At 45.3% G+C, this 17,234-nt stretch overlaps 1 protein-coding gene across 3 annotated transcripts in view; it reads left to right on the top strand.

Moving 5' to 3' along the window:
• LOC138282298 (zinc finger protein 12-like) overlaps positions 1 to 17,234 on the top strand; it is a 489,476-nt gene that overhangs the window by 18,619 nt on the left and 453,623 nt on the right. The window contains exon 2 of one of the 3 annotated variants that reach the window (XM_069219684.1): positions 16,130 to 16,276. The exons of the other annotated variants lie outside the window; for them this stretch is intronic. The gene's annotated coding sequence lies outside the window, so the exon portion shown is untranslated. The remainder of the gene's footprint in view (positions 1 to 16,129; positions 16,277 to 17,234) is intronic. 3 annotated transcript variants of the gene reach the window in all.

Raw genomic sequence — 17,234 nt, 5'->3', positions numbered from 1 at the left:
GCAATTTGCGACATCCTGGTCCCTCCTGGGCCACAGCAGCGTCCAAAAACCCTTACCGCACGATTTGCAGCTAGCAAGGCTTGTTGGCGGTCTTTCGGCGGGAAAACACTTCTGCACGACTCTCCACAGCGTGAGGGATCCGTCCTCCAAAGGGGAAGTCTCTAGCCCTTGTCGTTCCTGCAGAAACCTAAGCTTCTACAGTCCAGTAGCAGCTTCTTTGCACCCACAGCTGGCATTTCCTGGGCATCTGCCCATCTCCGACTTGCTTGTGACTTTTGGACTTGGTCCCCTTGTTCCACAGGTACCCTCGACTGGAAATCCATTGTTGTTGCATTGTTGGTTTGTGTCTTTCCTGCAGAATTCCCCTATCACGACTTCTATGTCCTTTGGGGAACTTTAGTGCACTTTGCACTCACTTTTCAGCGTCTTGGGGTGGGCTATTTTTCTAACCCATACTATTTTCTAATAGTCCCAGCGACCCTCTACAAGGTCACATAGGTTTGGGGTCCATTCGTGGTTCGCATTCCACTTTTGGAGTATATGGTTTGTGTTGCCCCTATCCCTATGTGTCCCCATTGCATCCTATTGTAACTATACATTGTTTGCACTGTTTTCTAATACTATTACTGCATATTTTGGTATTGTGTACATATATCTTGTGTATATTTGCTATCCTCTTACTGAGGGTACACTCTGAGATACTTTGGCATATTGTCATAAAAATAAAGTACCTTTATTTTTAGTATAACTGTGTATTGTGTTTTCTTATGATATTGTGCATATGACACTAAGTGGTACTGTAGGAGCTTCACTCGTCTCCTAGTTCAGCCTAAGCTGCTCTGCTAAGCTACCATTATCTATCAGCCTATGCTGCTAGACACCCTATACACTAATAAGGGATAACTGGGCCTGGTGCAAGGTGCAAGTACCCCTTGGTACTCACTACAAGCCAGTCCAGCCTCCTACACCACCACCAGGAACATGGCTCCCGGCGGGGTGGCGGCAGTCAGTGTCATGGTTAGCCACGGCTCAGTCCGACCACCAAAGTCATAATCATGCCCTTAGTTGGTTCAAGAGGTAGTCTAAATGTTTTCAAGATTTTGCAGGGGTGTGGCATTTAATGAAATATCTACTTGTCCATGGGACAGGTTGCTTCTTAAATCTACTTGTACTGTAAAAAAAAAAAAATCTACTTGTCCTGTTGGTGCAATGTAGGGCTGCAACAGATTATGGCCGCACTCTCAAAATGTAAGAGCTCTTATAATAGCCTCTCAGATTATGCCAAGGCTAATACTGTAGTAGGGCTTGAATACTAGCAATTTAAAAACCCTACTATAGCAATTTCCTTGTTTTGCCACCTTTCGGCAGATCTACATACTAAGACTGAAGAAAGCAGTAAGCAATTGTGACTCTAATCTTTTCCCATACTGAGAAAGGTTGGAAATTTACCCCTGACAAGGGCAGAAGTAGAATTTCTTCCAGGTTTGGGAAAAAAGTAGTTGGAGGAAAAATGAACTTGTAAACGCTCTTTAGAGCAAATCTATACATGCATATTTGCTCGTGGTAAAATACAGTTCATAAATATTTTCTATAAGTAGGATTTCCTGGTCTACTTCTGTAAATTCTTATGAATTCATGCATGCCACTAATTTAAAGACATTTACCTTGGTTGTACTTTTGGGACTTTCTTTAAGTATTGGGCCCTTAACCAGGTCTGGCATTACCAAGGCATTTTGTTTTTTATTAAAATTCTATTTATCTCTCTATCGATTGGTTGGCTTTACTGTGAATAATAGCATTCTGCTCTCCCACAAGGAGCATATTGGCACACAAAGTTGTTTTGTTCAATGCCAGAAACTCCTGTGGCAATGTGTGCTTTTTGAGACCATAACATTTTTGTTTTGCTTTTTTGCCAATGTTTGTTACAATGGTGAGGGCCTGGCAGCTTCCACAACAATAAAGTGTTTCAAAAGCCATGTCAAAACAAGACACACACTAACAAAACCAAAAGACTGACAACCAATGTCAGATCTGTTGGCTTTGCCAGTGCATGTTTATTTTCATGTTTCCCATAATCTTGTTGAAAATGGTTACGCTGATTTCCCATTATGAATATTCTTATGAAATACTAGCATGCATCAACACATTTTACTAAATGATGCTTCAAAGAAATGGTACCTACAATTTCACAGTAATTTAGCAATTTTGTTTTCCTATTTGCATTTTTTTTTTAAACTTTTTATTTTGAAACCAAAGAATCACCAATCTTGCTTACAAGCTTCTGCAAATGTTTGCATCTAGCCAGAGAACATTCTGGGAGCATTATACATAGCCTCGTATTGCTAAACTTTTTGAACATGTGTATACTTTTTTTTTTAATGGAACCACTGTCAGTAGTGCAGTATGACCTTATAATGTTTATTTAGAATGCTCATTTTAATAATTAAGGCTTTGCCTTAATGAACCATAAATACAAGTTTGAACAGCATTAACATTAGGAAACAAATCTGAACTGGGAACCGTATTCCAAGAGTTTCGCTAGAATAAGGTTGGTAACGGACAGGCAACTATCGGAAGAGTTCCCCATACATAAAGGTGTTAGACAGGGTTGTGCGTTGGCCCCCACACTTTTTCTACTTTTTATAAACGTCTGTATCCCCTACTTGTATGATTGTGAAAATGATGCCCCCAAACTGGGTGGGACAAAGACACTGTGTCTACTGTTTGCTGATGACACTATGTTATTATCTCAAACTGCCTCTGGACTATCCAGGCTCCTGGAGAAATTTTGGGGTTTTTGTGGGGATCATAGTCTTCAAATAAATAGCACCAAAACCATATATATGGTTTTTGGTGACCCAAAGCATAGATTGAAGAAAAGCATATTATTAGATGGTGAGATTCTCGAACGGGTAACAGATTTTGACTATTTGGGTGTTTGACTAGAGAATTCCCACAGATGGACAACCCAGCTGCTAAAGTGCAACAAAAGTCAGGGGGCATCTTGAGATTTGCCGTCTGATCACCCAGTTTCCCCATTATGCCAGCGTTAGAAATTTGCAAAAGCCAAGCAAGAGGGGTGGTCCTGTATGGGGCCGAGCTATGGGGCCGAGCTATGGGGCCATGGCAAACTACATGATATTGAAAGAGTAGAGAAATCGTTTCTAAAGGCCCTGCTAAAGATTCCCTCGATCTCACCTACGCTGCCTATTCGAATGGACCTGAATCTGCATTCTGTTGCAGTCATAGTTGCCCTGAGGCCACTGCAGTATTGGATCCTGATTTGGTCCATAGATACTCTAGATCCTGATAGGACACGGCTAAGAGGGCTTCTGGGTGCCCCTGAGGTCGAAATAATTGCATGGTGTAGCTACGTAAAAAGTGGCTTTTTTAAACTTGGGTTGGGCTCCTACTGGTTAGACCCCTCACACCTCCCAAAGAATGCCTCACAGAGCCTGAAGGACGCATACTGGGCGAGTGTGCAAATGGTAGAATTGGCATCAGTTCCATCTGGCAGCATGACGGACAGCTTTTTATCAGTCAAGTGTAACTATGAATTTGAGCATTACTTAGACATAATTTTACATCCTTTAGCACGTGCACTTTACATCAGATTTAGATTTGGTTCCTTAACGTTATGTGATCTGACCTCTAAATGGAAGCATACTGTCAGCTTAATAGACTCCTGTCCGATGGGATGCAAGACCAAAGAAAACACCGGTCACGTCCTATTTCACTGTCCTGCGTACAAGAAGCACAGGGCATACTGGATAAGACCACTCTGCAACTCCTTGGGTGTTAGGGATTGCCACTTGGCCCTTAGGATCTGCAGAACAAATAACCACGGGTCCGTGGTGTGTACTGCGGCAACGTTTTTAGCAGCGATTTGGCACACGAGAACAAGATCCTTAAGCACTAATGTACATTCTTTTATAAAATGACTTCACATTTATTAAGTGTTAAATTTTACGTAGAGGAGGCAAATGAGATTTTGTTACTGATCCTCTAACTTATCTGGTAATGTTCCCACTGGTCTCTTTTAGAACTATAGGTGGGACAACTTTCAAACAAATCACTCTATTACACAAATTCATAATTTTTCATTAATATTTTAGATATAAGTATATAGTGATCTTGTACTCTGTGTGCAAACCTCATGTCTTGGGACCTGGTCATGGTGGTATTTATTATTGCAAGCTCTTTATTATAGTTTATTTGTCTTAAAATGTTTTATTGGCCTTATTGTGTGTATATGTTGTGCTTTTGTGGCACTTGTTGCCAAAATAAAGCTTAATTGAATTGAATTGACACTAAATGGGGGGGGGGGGGAGTTTACATCGCTCCGCAGAGGGTTGAACATTGGAGTGTTTGATCACAGAGCTTCAAAAATGTCAGGATGGCTTTCAGAACCATTGTTCTGCACAGCCTCCTTCAGAGAAAGAGTGACAAATGCAGTGAACACCTGGCACCTTACACTAGTTTAAACAGTTACAGGACCATGGCAGAGCAGCAGAAATCAATTTTAAAGTGACAAGTCCAAACTCTCTTACAGTATAGTCCAACTCTGTTGTTCCGACTAAGCATACAGCTGCATTAAAGACTTTAGTCAGTCTACTGCAAGTTTATGGTCATTTCCTCCATATATTCGCATTACCACCTCTTCTCCCTCTCAGCCACATCGTAAAGAAACTTGGGCCCCTGCCAGACACTCCAGCACTGTAAAACATCGAAAACAAATGTTCCTGGCCTATTAAGGCCCAGATTATTTAAAGTCAAGCAGTCAGTGAAAATAAAGTGAGGACAAGGACCTGAGGAGATTGATGAAAGGACCTGCAACTTGGACATTTTCCAATGTTAAAGTCTTATTTTCAGCCTTCTTGATTGGCTTTGAGCATGAACGTGCTGCATCTTTGCCCTTGTTTACTCTGATTTAATGACTAGTTGTTTATTTGACAAAATAAACATTAAATCTTCTTGCCCTTGAAAGAAAATAGCATGTCTCTGGCTTCGGGCAATATGAATTACTCACCCCTGAGTTTCACCTTTCATTTAATTTATTTTCCATGTTTTATTTTTGCTGATACATTTATTCCCTGTTTTCTATGTCTTTCCTCTTCCCTTCTTTAAAACGATATTGTGTGTTTGTGTCTGCAGAGGCCAAATCACCATGCAAAGACAGTGCATACTGATGAGCACATACACACCTGCAGATATACACTCTTGAGCACAGACTCTTTCTTGCAGACAAAGCCTTGGACTGGCACACATACCTTTGTACACACAGGCACACACCTAGCCCTTCCCTCTTCAAAATGGATACCCGTGCTTACACATCCATCTCACTGCTTATATACACACACACATGCACACACCTACCTTGCATGCACACAGACACTCACAGCTTGGATACATATCCATTGTTCATTACGCATTATGCATACATCCCTCCTTACACACAACTCCCCATGCATAGTCATGATGCCCTGCATACACACTACACACACCTTAGCATACACATGCAACCTGCATGCACACACCTCTTATATACAGACCAGACACACTCAATACTCATACAATACACTTTATTCACACACAACACACCCTACATACACACAGCCTGGACACACACACCCTGCTTACACCTTCGTACCCATGCCTCCTGCTTGCACACATCCACTGCATCCACTTAGTCCTGCATAGACACACTGTCTTCTCTTTATATTCACTCAGAATGTGCACACACACCCATAGGCTGCACCTGCATGCACATATCCCTTGTATCCCGACTCCCCTGTCTGTATACAGCGGTCTGCACCACTGTACTCACACACATCCACTGTCTCTCCTTTTCTCTGCATCAGAGGCATAGCTCAAGCAGAGTTACCCTTCCTTCCCCAGCAAGCCCTCTGTCCCAATGGTAGAGTTTGCTGCCAGTATCAGGGGAGAGGATGGGAAATGGAAGCAGACAGTAGGGGGGGCATTGGGTCACAGGGCAAATTAAAATGTCAAATTATGTGCATGGAAGTAGTGCAAAAAGAAGTTAGTGAGCGCGGTCATGACACTCATGCTAAGAGTGGATCTAACTGCCATACTGAGAATGAGGATTGCGATCTTGAGAAGGAGGGGTCCCTGTGGAAACGTACCATTATTTAAATCTGTTTCCACATAACAAAGAAACTCAAGAGTCTTCAGGGACCTTGGGTAAACACTGTAATAAACAAGCATTTTCAATGCAACGGGTCTCGCATTTGCTCGAGTTAAAGCTATTAGCGGTGTAAAGAAAAAAACGCAGCGCAATCGCACTATGTAAAATGGTGGAAAAAAAACAGATGAAGTAGTCCGGGCCGCAGGCTCAAAACATCGAGCCTCGTATGTTTCTAGTAGTTTACCTGTGCTGTGTAGGTGGGCTAAACACCGGAAAGGCATGACGTATGCACGCCTTTCACAAATGAAAGCAAGCGGATTTTAAAAGGCAAGCCCACGAGCCAGTGTAAGTGACTGACGTGACATGGGCGTGTTTGAAGCCCAAAGAGAGATTACTGAATGGACTGAGCGCGTTGCGCTCGCCCATAAAAAGAAAAGAAACATGCACAATTGCTTGAATGTCCACAACATCCAATGGCATTAAGCCATATGTGCATTTACCAAACAGAAAACATCCCGGGACTTAACTGTAAAAACTCTCTTCACCATGTTTGGTCTAAGACCATTCAGATCCAATCAATTTTTGGCACTTTTTCAAAGGATTTTGCTAAATTTATGCAGTCTTTAAGGAAAGTCGGAATTTTTTTCAGGTAAAGCCTGTTAACAAATACTCCAAATAAAAGTATTTATTTCAAAGGCCATATTACTGGGAAGGTGGCCCCAAGTCATCATTAGACATGATTTAAAGAAAGGACATGGATGTTAATCACAAAGACTATCGCAAAAGTGAAAATATTGTTTTAACCGGTTCTGTGCCTTGGACGAGATGATCTCGTCCAAGGCTACAGTTCCCCTGTGCCTTGGACGAGATCATCTTGTCCATGGCACAGGGGAACTTGGGGGCGCGCTAGCGCGCCCCCGTGCACCCCCCGCATCCCCCCCAAGTCGGGGATGGAAGGGAAGACCTTCCCCTTCCACACCCGACCCCCCCCCGTGACGTCAGCGCGCGCACGCGCGCTGATTAGTCACAGGGGCCTCCCTCGTCTTCCAGCGCGATTGAAAGAGAAATGCTTTTGCATTTCTTTTTCAATCACTTGGGAGGCCCGGAGGGGCTTCAAAGGGAAGGAAAAGTATTTCCTTCCCTTTGAAGTCTCTCCGAGGGTTTCAAAAGCCGGATTGCTTGCAATCCGGCTTTTGAAACCCCACTAGACACCAGGGAAGGATTTTTTTTTTTTTTTACTGATCTTCACAAAAGGGAGCGACCCCTTGGGCAAGGGTCGCTCCCATGGGGGGCATTTTTTCAGGAAGGCCTTTTCTGCCCCCCTGGGGGCAGATCCAGGGGGGGCAGAAACCTCTAGGAACCAGGGACCATTTTTTTTTTTTTTTTCATGTTTAATTTTTTTTTTTAGGTGGGGAGCGACCCCTTAGGCAAGGGTCGCTCCCCTTGGGGGAAAATTATATTTAGGCCATTTCTGCCCCCCTTGGGGGCAGATTGGCCTATTTTGATGAGGCCAATCTTCCCCCAAGGGGGGCAGAAACCACTAGACACCAGGGAGCTTTTTCTTTGCGTGAATTTCACGCAAGGGGAGCGACCCCTTAGGCAAGGGTCGCTCCCTGGGGATGGCAAATTTATTTTAGGCCATTTCTGCCCCCCCTGGGGGCAGATGCCCCCAGGGGGGGCAGAAACCTCTAGGCGCCAGGGCAAATTCTTTTTTTGTTTCTTTTTTTTTTTTTTTTGTTTCTTTTTTTAGGGATGGGGAGCGACCCATCAGGCAAGGGTCGCTCCCATGGGGGGGAAATTGTATTTAGGCCATTTCTGCCCCCCTTGGGGGCAGATTGGCTGATTTTAGGTCAATCTGCCCCCAAGGGGGCAGAAACCACTAGGCACCAGGGATTTGTTTTTTGGCGCCAATGTCACGCAGGGGGAGCGACCCCGTAGGCAAGGGTCGCTCCGGGGGGGGGGAGGGTGGGGGTTGGGGGGGAGAAATTTATTTTAGGCCATTTCTGCCCCCCCGGGGGGGGGGGCAGAAACCTTTAGACGCCAGGGCAAAAAAATGTTTGTGTTTTTTTGTTTTTTTGTTTTTTTGTTTTTTTAGAGATGGGGAGCAACCCATCAGGCTAGGGTCGCTCCCCAGGGGGGGCAAATTGTATTTAGACCATTTCTGCCCCCCTGGGGGCAGATTGGCAGAGTTGAGGTCAATCTGCCCCCAAGGGGGCAGAAACCACTAGGCACCGGGGATTTGTTTTTTGGCGCCAATGTCACGCAGAAGGAGCGGCCCAGTAGGCAACGGTCGCTCCCGTGGTGGGGGGGGGGGGTGGTGGGCAAATTTATTTTAGGCCATTTCTGCCCCCCCTGGGGGCAGAAATCTATAGGCGCCAGGGGATTTTTTTTTTTTTCTTTGTTTGTTTTTTTAGAGATGGGGAGCGACCCATCAGGCAAGAGTCGCTCCCCTGGGGGACAAATTGTATTTAGGCCATTTCTGCCCCCCTTGGGGGCAGATTGGCTGATTTTAGGTCAATCTGCCCCCAAGGGGGCAGAAACCACTAGGCACCGGGGATTTGTTTTTTGGTGCCAATGTCACGCAGGGGGAGCGACCCCGTAGGCAAGGGTCGCTCCCGGGGGGGTGGGGGTTGGGGGGGAGAAATTTATTTTAGGCCATTTCTCGGCCTATTATTAGGCCGATCTGCCCCCGGGGAGGGGGGGGGGGCAGAAACCTCTAGGCGCCAGGGCAAAAAAATGTTTGTGTTTTTTTTTTTTGGTTTGTTTTTTTAGAGATGGGGAGCGACCCATCAGGCAAGGGTCGCTCCCCTGGGGGGCAAATTGTATTTAGGCCATTTCTGCCCCCCTTGGGGGCAGATTGGCTGATTTTAGGTCAATCTGCCCCCAAGGGGGCAGAAACCGCTAGGCACCAGGGATTTGTTTTTTGGCGCCAATGTCACGCAGGGGGAGCGACCCCGTAGGCAAGGGTCGCTCCGGGGGGGGGTGGGGGTTGGGGGGCAAATTTATTTTAGGCCATTGGGGGGCAGATCGGCCTATTGTTAGGCCGATCTGCCCCCGGGGGGGGGCAGAAACCTCTAGGCGCCAGGGGATTTTTTTTTTTTTCTTTTTTTTTTTTTTTTTAGAGATGGGGAGCGACCCATCAGGCAAGGGTCGCTCCCCTGGGGGGCAAATTGTATTTAGGCCATTTCTGCCCCCCTTGGGGGCAGATTGGCTGATTTTAGGTCAATCTGCCCCCAAGGGAGCAGAAACCGCTAGGCACCGGGGATTTGTTTTTTGGCGCCAATGTCACGCAGAAGGAGCGGCCCAGTAGGCAACGGTCGCTCCCGTGGTGGGGGGCAAATTTATTTTAGGCCATTTCTGCCCCCCCCGGGGGCAGAAATCTATAGGCGCCAGGGGATTTTTTTTTTTCTTTGTTTGTTTTTTTAGAGATGGGGAGCGACCCATCAGGCAAGAGTCGCTCCCCTGGGGGACAAATTGTATTTAGGCCATTTCTGCCCCCCTTGGGGGCAGATTGGCTGATTTTAGGTCAATCTGCCCCCAAGGGGGCAGAAACCACTAGGCACCGGGGATTTGTTTTTTGGTGCCAATGTCACGCAGGGGGAGCGACCCCGTAGGCAAGGGTCGCTCCCAGGGGGGGTGGGGGTTGGGGGGGAGAAATTTATCTTAGGCCATTTCTCGGCCTATTATTAGGCCGATCTGCCCCCGGAGGGGGGGGGGCAGAAACCTCTAGGCGCCAGGGCAAATTCTTTTTGTCTTTTTTTTTTTTTTTCTTTTCTTTTTTTTTTTAGAGATGGGGAGCGACCCATCAGGCAAGGGTCGCTCCCCTGGGGGGCAAATTGTATTTAGGCCATTTCTGCCCCCCTTGGGGGCAGATTGGCTGATTTTAGGTCAATCTGCCCCCAAGGGAGCAGAAACCGCTAGGCACCGGGGATTTGTTTTTTGGCGCCAATGTCACGCAGAAGGAGCGGCCCAGTAGGCAACGGTCGCTCCCGTGGTGGGGGGGGGGGTGGGGGGCAAATTTATTTTAGGCCATTTCTGCCCCCCCCGGGGGCAGAAATCTATAGGCGCCAGGGGATTTTTTTTTTTTTCTTTGTTTGTTTTTTTAGAGATGGGGAGCGACCCATCAGGCAAGAGTCGCTCCCCTGGGGGACAAATTGTATTTAGGCCATTTCTGCCCCCCTTGGGGGCAGATTGGCTGATTTTAGGTCAATCTGCCCCCAAGGGGGCAGAAACCACTAGGCACCGGGGATTTGTTTTTTGGTGCCAATGTCACGCAGGGGGAGCGACCCCGTAGGCAAGGGTCGCTCCCAGGGGGGGTGGGGGTTGGGGGGGAGAAATTTATTTTAGGCCATTTCTCGGCCTATTATTAGGCCGATCTGCCCCCGGGGGGGGGGGCAGAAACCTCTAGGCGCCAGGGCAAATTCTTTTTGTCTTTTTTTTTTTTTTCTTTTCTTTTTTTTTTTAGAGATGGGGAGCGACCCATCAGGCAAGGGTCGCTCCCCTGGGGGGCAAATTGTATTTAGGCCATTTCTGCCCCCCTTGGGGGCAGATTGGCTGATTTTAGGTCAATCTGCCCCCAAGGGAGCAGAAACCGCTAGGCACCGGGGATTTGTTTTTTGGCGCCAATGTCACGCAGGGGGAGCGACCCCATAGGCAAGGGTCGCTCCCGGCGGGGGAGGGTGGGGGTTGGGGGGGGCAAATTTATTTTAGGGCATTTCTGCCCCCCCCCCGAGGCCGGCTGAGCTACAGGCCAAACACCACAGGTAGGCACCTTGCAAAAAACACCTCTGTTTTCTGTGAAAAAATATGTTGTGTCCACGTTGTGTTTTGGGCCATTTCCTTTTGTGGGTGCTAGGCCTACCCACAGAAGTGAGGTACCATTTTTATCGAGAGACTTAGGGGAACGCTGGGTGGAAGGAAATTTGTGGCTCCTCTCAGATTCCAGAACTTTCTGTCACCGAAATGAGAGGAAAAAGTGTTTTTTGGGCTAAATTTTGATGTTTGCAAAGGATTCTGGGTAACATAACCTGGTCAGAGCCCCGCAAGTCACCCCATCTTGGATTCCCCTGGGTTTCTAGTTTTCAAAAATGCACTGGTTTGCTAGGTTTCCTCTGGTGCCGGCTGAGCTACAGGCCAAAATCCACAGGTAGGCACTGCTTTTTATAAAAAAATGTGATGTGTCCACGTTGTGTTTTGGGCCCTTTCCTTTCGTGGGCGCTAGTCCTACCCACACAAGTGAGGTATCATTTTTATCGGGAGACTTGGGGAAAACGCTGGGTGGAAGGAAATTTGTGGCTCCTCTCAGATTCCAGAACTTTTTGCCACAGAAATGTGAGTAACCTGTTTTTTTAGCCAAATTTTGAGGTTTGCAAAGGTTTCTGGGTAACAGAACCTGGTCCGAGCCCCGCAAGTCATCCCATCTTGGATTCCCCTAGGTCTCTAGTTTTCAGAAATGCACAGGTTTGGTAGGTTTCCCTAGGTGGCGGCTGAGCTACAGGCCAAAATCTACAGGTAGTCACTTCGCAAAAAACACCTCTGTTTTCTTCTAAAAATTTGGATGTGTCCATGTTGCGCTTTGGGGCGTTTCCTGTCGCGGGCGCTTTGCCTACCCACACAAGTGTGGTATCATTTTTATCGGGAGACTTGGGGGAACGCTGGGTGGAAGGAAATTTGTGGCTCCTTTCAGATTCCAGAACTTTCTGCCACAGAAATGTGAGGAACATGTGTTTTTTTAGCCACATTTTGAGGTTTGCAAAGGATTCTGGGTAACAGAACCTGGTCCGAGCCCCGCAAGTCACCCCTCCTTAGATTCCCCTAGGTCTCTAGTTTTCAGAAATGCACAGGTTTGGTAGGTTTCACTAGGTGCCGGCTGAGCTAGAGGCCAAAATCTACAGGTAGGCACTTCGCAAAAAACACCTCTGTTTTCTTCCAAAAATTTGCATGTGTCCACGTTGCGCTTTGGGGTGTTTCCTGTCGCGGGCATCTATTTGAGAAATGCCCTGTAATTCACATGCTAGTTTGGTCACCCCGGAATTCAGATATGTGCAAATAACCACTGCTCCTCAACACCTTATCTTGTGCCCTTTTTGGAAATACAAAGGTTTTCTTGATAGCAATTTTTTACTCTTTATATTTCAGCAAATGAATTGCTGTATACCCGGTATAGAATGAAAACGCACGTCAGGGTGCAGCTCATTTATTGGCTCTGGGTTCCTTGGGTTCTTGATGAACCTACAAGCCCTATATATCCCCGCAACCAGAGGAGTCCAGCAGACGTAACGGTATATTGCTTTCGATAATCTGACATTGCAGAGAAAAGTTACAGAGTAAGACGTAGAGAAACATTTATGTTTTTTTCACCTCAATTTCAATATTTTTCTTTTTCAGTTGTTATTTTCTGTAGGAAACCCTTGTAGGATCTACACAAATGACCCCTTGCTGAATTCAGAATTTTGTCTACTTTTCAGAAATGTTTAGGTTTTCTGGGATCCAGCATTGGTTTCATGCCCATTTCTGTCACTGACTGGAAGGAGGCTGAAAGCACAAAAAACTGCAAAAATGGGGTATGTCCCAGTAAAATGCCAAAATTGTGTTGAAAAATTGGGTTTTCTGATTCAAGTCTGCCTGTTCCTGAAAGCTGGGAAGCTGCTGAGTTTAGCACCGCATACCCTTTGTTGATGCCATTTTCAGGGAAAAAACCACAAGCCTTCTTCTGCAGCCACTTTTTCAATTTTTTTTAAAAAAAACGAAATTTTCACTGTATTTTGGCCAATTTCTTGGCCTCCTTCAAGGGAACCCACAAAGTCTGGGTACCTCTAGAATCCCTAGGATGTTGGAAAAAAAGGATGCAAATTTGGCTTGGTTAGCTTATGTGGACAAAAAGTTATGAGGGCCTAAGCGCGAACTGCCCCAAATAGGCAAAAAAAGGCCTGGCACAGGAGGGGGAAAAGGCCTGGCAGCGAAGGGGTTAAAGACTGGATTCTAAGAGAGGCAATATTGATAAAATTATTAAAAATCTAACAGAATTTCTAAAATAGAAACAGGTGTGACAATTGCTACTAAAATACTCTGTCTATAATATTGCGTAAATCTCAGGATGCGCGGTTGCATTACTGGTAGTCAGTTGTACAATATTTGAAACACGTGCAATAAGGCGTAGCGAAACTCAAGCCCCAGCCCCTGCAAAGAACATGGAGGGGCCCCCACCGGATTTATTCAGGAGTTTTCAGGCCTGGGTACTGTGCTGAGGTGGGGGAAGCTCAGGGGACCCCCGCACCGCGGGGACTTTGTTACGCCACTGGATAACTAGGATAAACATTGTTTGCACGGAATGTATTAAGAGGATGGTAGTTCTAAAGGACGAGTAGCAGGTGTCTGATAAAATGGAAGCATGCCGGTACCCACGATGTAGGTGCACCCGCCTGCTATACTTGAATCAAAACGTTTTCCTTTTAGCAATTACTATGCTAGCGAGGAACACTTTGACTGAATTACCACCGCCTTCCTCGAGTCACTGTAAATCAAGTGGTAATAACAGATGATCAATCCGGACTGGTCAAACCTTATCAAGAGACGTTAACTATGTAGTTTTGAGCAGCAATGTAAGACCGCAACATTGTTGCAGAGGGAGAATAAAGAAAGGGTTGCATCCACTAACTATTCTCAAATTGCTTATCACTGGCCGGCTGGTGTTTTTCGTTCTCACCAATAGTTTACTCCCATAGCCCCCTTCTTCACAACTATGAAATACATATGGATGAGTCTGGCAACCACTGACAGGTGATTCTTGCAATACTATAAAAGAGAATTCAAAATCCGAGACTGGCTGCTATGAAGTGAACAATAAGTTGAAATGCCATAACCAACGCACAACTTTGCATTTATCTGTTTCGGTCGATTCGTGGAAGCAGGTGAACAGGGGAAAGGGTACCTGAACAACATTTCTGCAGGAATGCGTGCGGTTTATATTCTGTGCCTCACAGATTCCAGATGTTAGCTCCTGAGGCAGTTAAACGGTAAACCCAAATCAAGTCCACTGCAGTGATGTGGACATAACCGCGAAGCGCTGCAGCAGAGGTGCAAGAACACTGTCCCTATGCTACACTATCGGGAAGTGTAGGGCATACCCAACACACAAGCACTGGCTTGAAAGGGTGCGCTTGGCATTAGAACGAAGAAGCCTTTGGAACCGGTTTCCGCTTGCGCAGCATATGCCTTTCTTTTTATGTCCGTATTTCGCGGTAGAATGGGCTTACCTTCATTGTGTGTGCAATGAAGGGGAGACGCTTTACCAGCGGCATCCATGCAGATGCTCCCTACAGATGAAAGACTCGGTATCCATTAGTAGCAGCAGTCTACTAATGGATAGAGTTTTTTGCTAATGTCTGCGATAGTTTAAATATAATCACGCCTTTAAAAATGTAATGGTCTCATCTTGATAAGCCTCTCATTTTCCAATCAAACTGCTTTATAATAGGCAAACACACCCATTCCAAGATGGCCGCCGCTTTCATCAGTAGTCCTGCTGAAGACACCTTTTAGTGTCCACAAGCGAGCTCCTTTCAAAAGAAGTTGTTTAGTATGCTGAGTCGTTTCTTCCCTGACTTAGTTCACCACTCTCAGGTTTCATGATTCTGTATCCGAATGCCAACTCAGTCAGAGTTGTCTGTTTGTGTTTATATACTAGTAGTGTGCACCAAAATAAATTCAGGATTAGAACTGCCAGAAGTCATACATAACATGTATTTGGAATGCAATAGGCTTGTGTTTGCTCGAGTTAGAGCTCATAGCGTTGTAAATTACTGACTGGACTTTTATTGCCAGACAGACTGAAAATAACAAAAGGAAGAGAGCGAGGGTGAGCTGGCCCTGGAAAAGCCCCCCTTCTGCTGTGGTCTATGTTTACAGAGGGAGCTGGTGGGGAGGAGGGACTGAACAAGCACCCATACTGTTGAGGTGAAACAGGCACAGAAGAGATAAACAGGACATAGTGTAATTACACAGTACTTTGTGCTGCTCCCAAAGTCAAAAAAGGTAGGACAGAGAGGCAGAACTGACCACTAGCAAGCAAGGATTTTTGAAGGACACTGCAACTAACAAATCAGAACGCTGGAACTCACTCTGTTGTATACAGCAGGCCGAACGCTAACGCTTGACCTAAAAACGATGACCCCTAGACACGAATGCAACCAACAAAATGGTCATTTATTCCAAACTATAATCAGGAAAATGTTTCTTTATAAAAGGTTTGCATAATGGCGCAATGTGTGTGAGTGAAAAACATTCTCAGTGCTCTCTCATTGGTGATCACAAGTATCATTCCCTAGGAACTGGTAATTTTTGCACTACCACTTGAGGAAAGCAGTAGTTATGATTTATTCTAGTCAACTGTTATGACTTGTTTCACATGAGTTTCATGTCTCCCCTTTTCTATTTTCTTTCAGTCTTTTGCAAGGTCAATTTTTTTTATTTTTTATTATTATTATTTTTTACTGTAAGTACCTTTCTATATATATATACTTTTTGTACTTACATAGCATTTCTTGTTTTCTTACTATATCTCTATATTTTCTATAATTCAACATGTCTCTCGTGCTCAGTTATATCTAGAGTCCTGATGGCCGGGTATCTCTGTAGGCATTGAAACTGTGACTGAAATTGCACACCCTGCATCTATAGTTCTGATTAGCCAAGAACTGGTTGTGGTGTTCTTCTTTTTAGCTGCACATTTTTGATCACTATTGTCACGTGTGTTTCACTGATGAGAACGCACTGAGCACATTTTTACTGACACCCAGTGCGCCATTATACAATGCTTCTATAAAGAAACATTTTCCTAATTATTGTTTGGAATAAATAGTCATTTGGTTGGTAGCACTGTTGGGTTCATATGTCTAGGTGCCATTGACTTGACTGATTGTTGGTGGAGAGTGACTGTCTCAGTTTCTTCTCTTGCATCAGCAATGCTTTTGTTCCTTATGTAAGGTCTTGTTGAATCAGGGAGCTGATGCCTTGGGTCTTTCCTTTTTTGCTTTGGAGTGGAGCCACCTCTGCAAGCAAAACAAAGATGGTCAAAACAGGGAGAAGTCCAGTGATTGACATCTGTGCAGACCACTATCCACTATCCTGCAGGTACAGTGTTTTCTCCTTTGAAACCAGTTTTTCCCTGTTTTAGATGCAAGTTGAGGGTGGTAAACCCTCTTGGGAATGCTTTATTTATTAATTAAGCTTTGCTAACCTTACATTAATTAACATTAATTAGGAGGTGTAGGAGGCTGGACTGGCTTGTAGTGAGTACCAAGGGGTACTTACACCTTGCACCAGGCCCAGGTATCCCTTGTTAGTGTAGAGGGGTGTCTAGCAGCTTAGGCTGATAGAAAAGGTAGCTTAGCAGAGCAGCTTAGGCTGAACTAGGAGACGAGTGAAGCTCCTACAGTACCACTAGTGTCACTTGCACAATATCATAAGAAAACACAATACACAGATATACTAAAAATAAAGGTACTTTATTTTTATGACAATATGCCAAAGTATCTCAGTGAGTACCCTCAGTATGAGGATAGCAAATATACACAAGATATATGTACACAATACCAAAATATGCAGTAATAGTAATAGAAAACAGTGCAAACAATGTATAGTCACAATAGAATGCAATGGGGGCACATAGGGATAGGGGCAACACAAACCATATACTCTAGAAGTGGAATGCGAACCACGAATGGACCCCAAACCTATGTGACCTTGTAGAGGGTCGCTGGGACTGTAAGAAAACAGTGAGGGTTAGAAAAATAGCCCACCCCAAGACCCTGAAAAGTGGGTGCAAATTGCACCTAAGTTCCCCAAAGAGCACAGAAGTCGTGATAGGGGAATTCTGCTGGAAAGACCAACACCAGCAATGCAACAACAATGGATTTCCAGACAAGAGTACCTGTGGAACAAGGGGACCAAGTCCAAAAGTCACGATCAAGTCGAGAGTGGGCAGATGCCCAGGAAATGCCAGCTGTGGGTGCAAAGAAGCTGCCACCGGATGGTACAAGCTATGGATTCTGCAAGAACGACAAGGGCGAGAAACGTCCCCTTTGGAGGA

Source organism: Pleurodeles waltl, unplaced genomic scaffold (assembly GCF_031143425.1).
Source record: "Pleurodeles waltl isolate 20211129_DDA unplaced genomic scaffold, aPleWal1.hap1.20221129 scaffold_94, whole genome shotgun sequence".
NCBI lineage: Eukaryota > Metazoa > Chordata > Amphibia > Caudata > Salamandridae > Pleurodeles > Pleurodeles waltl.
Note: the sequence above shows the minus strand (reverse complement) of the source record. Positions and strands in the feature narration are given on the sequence as shown.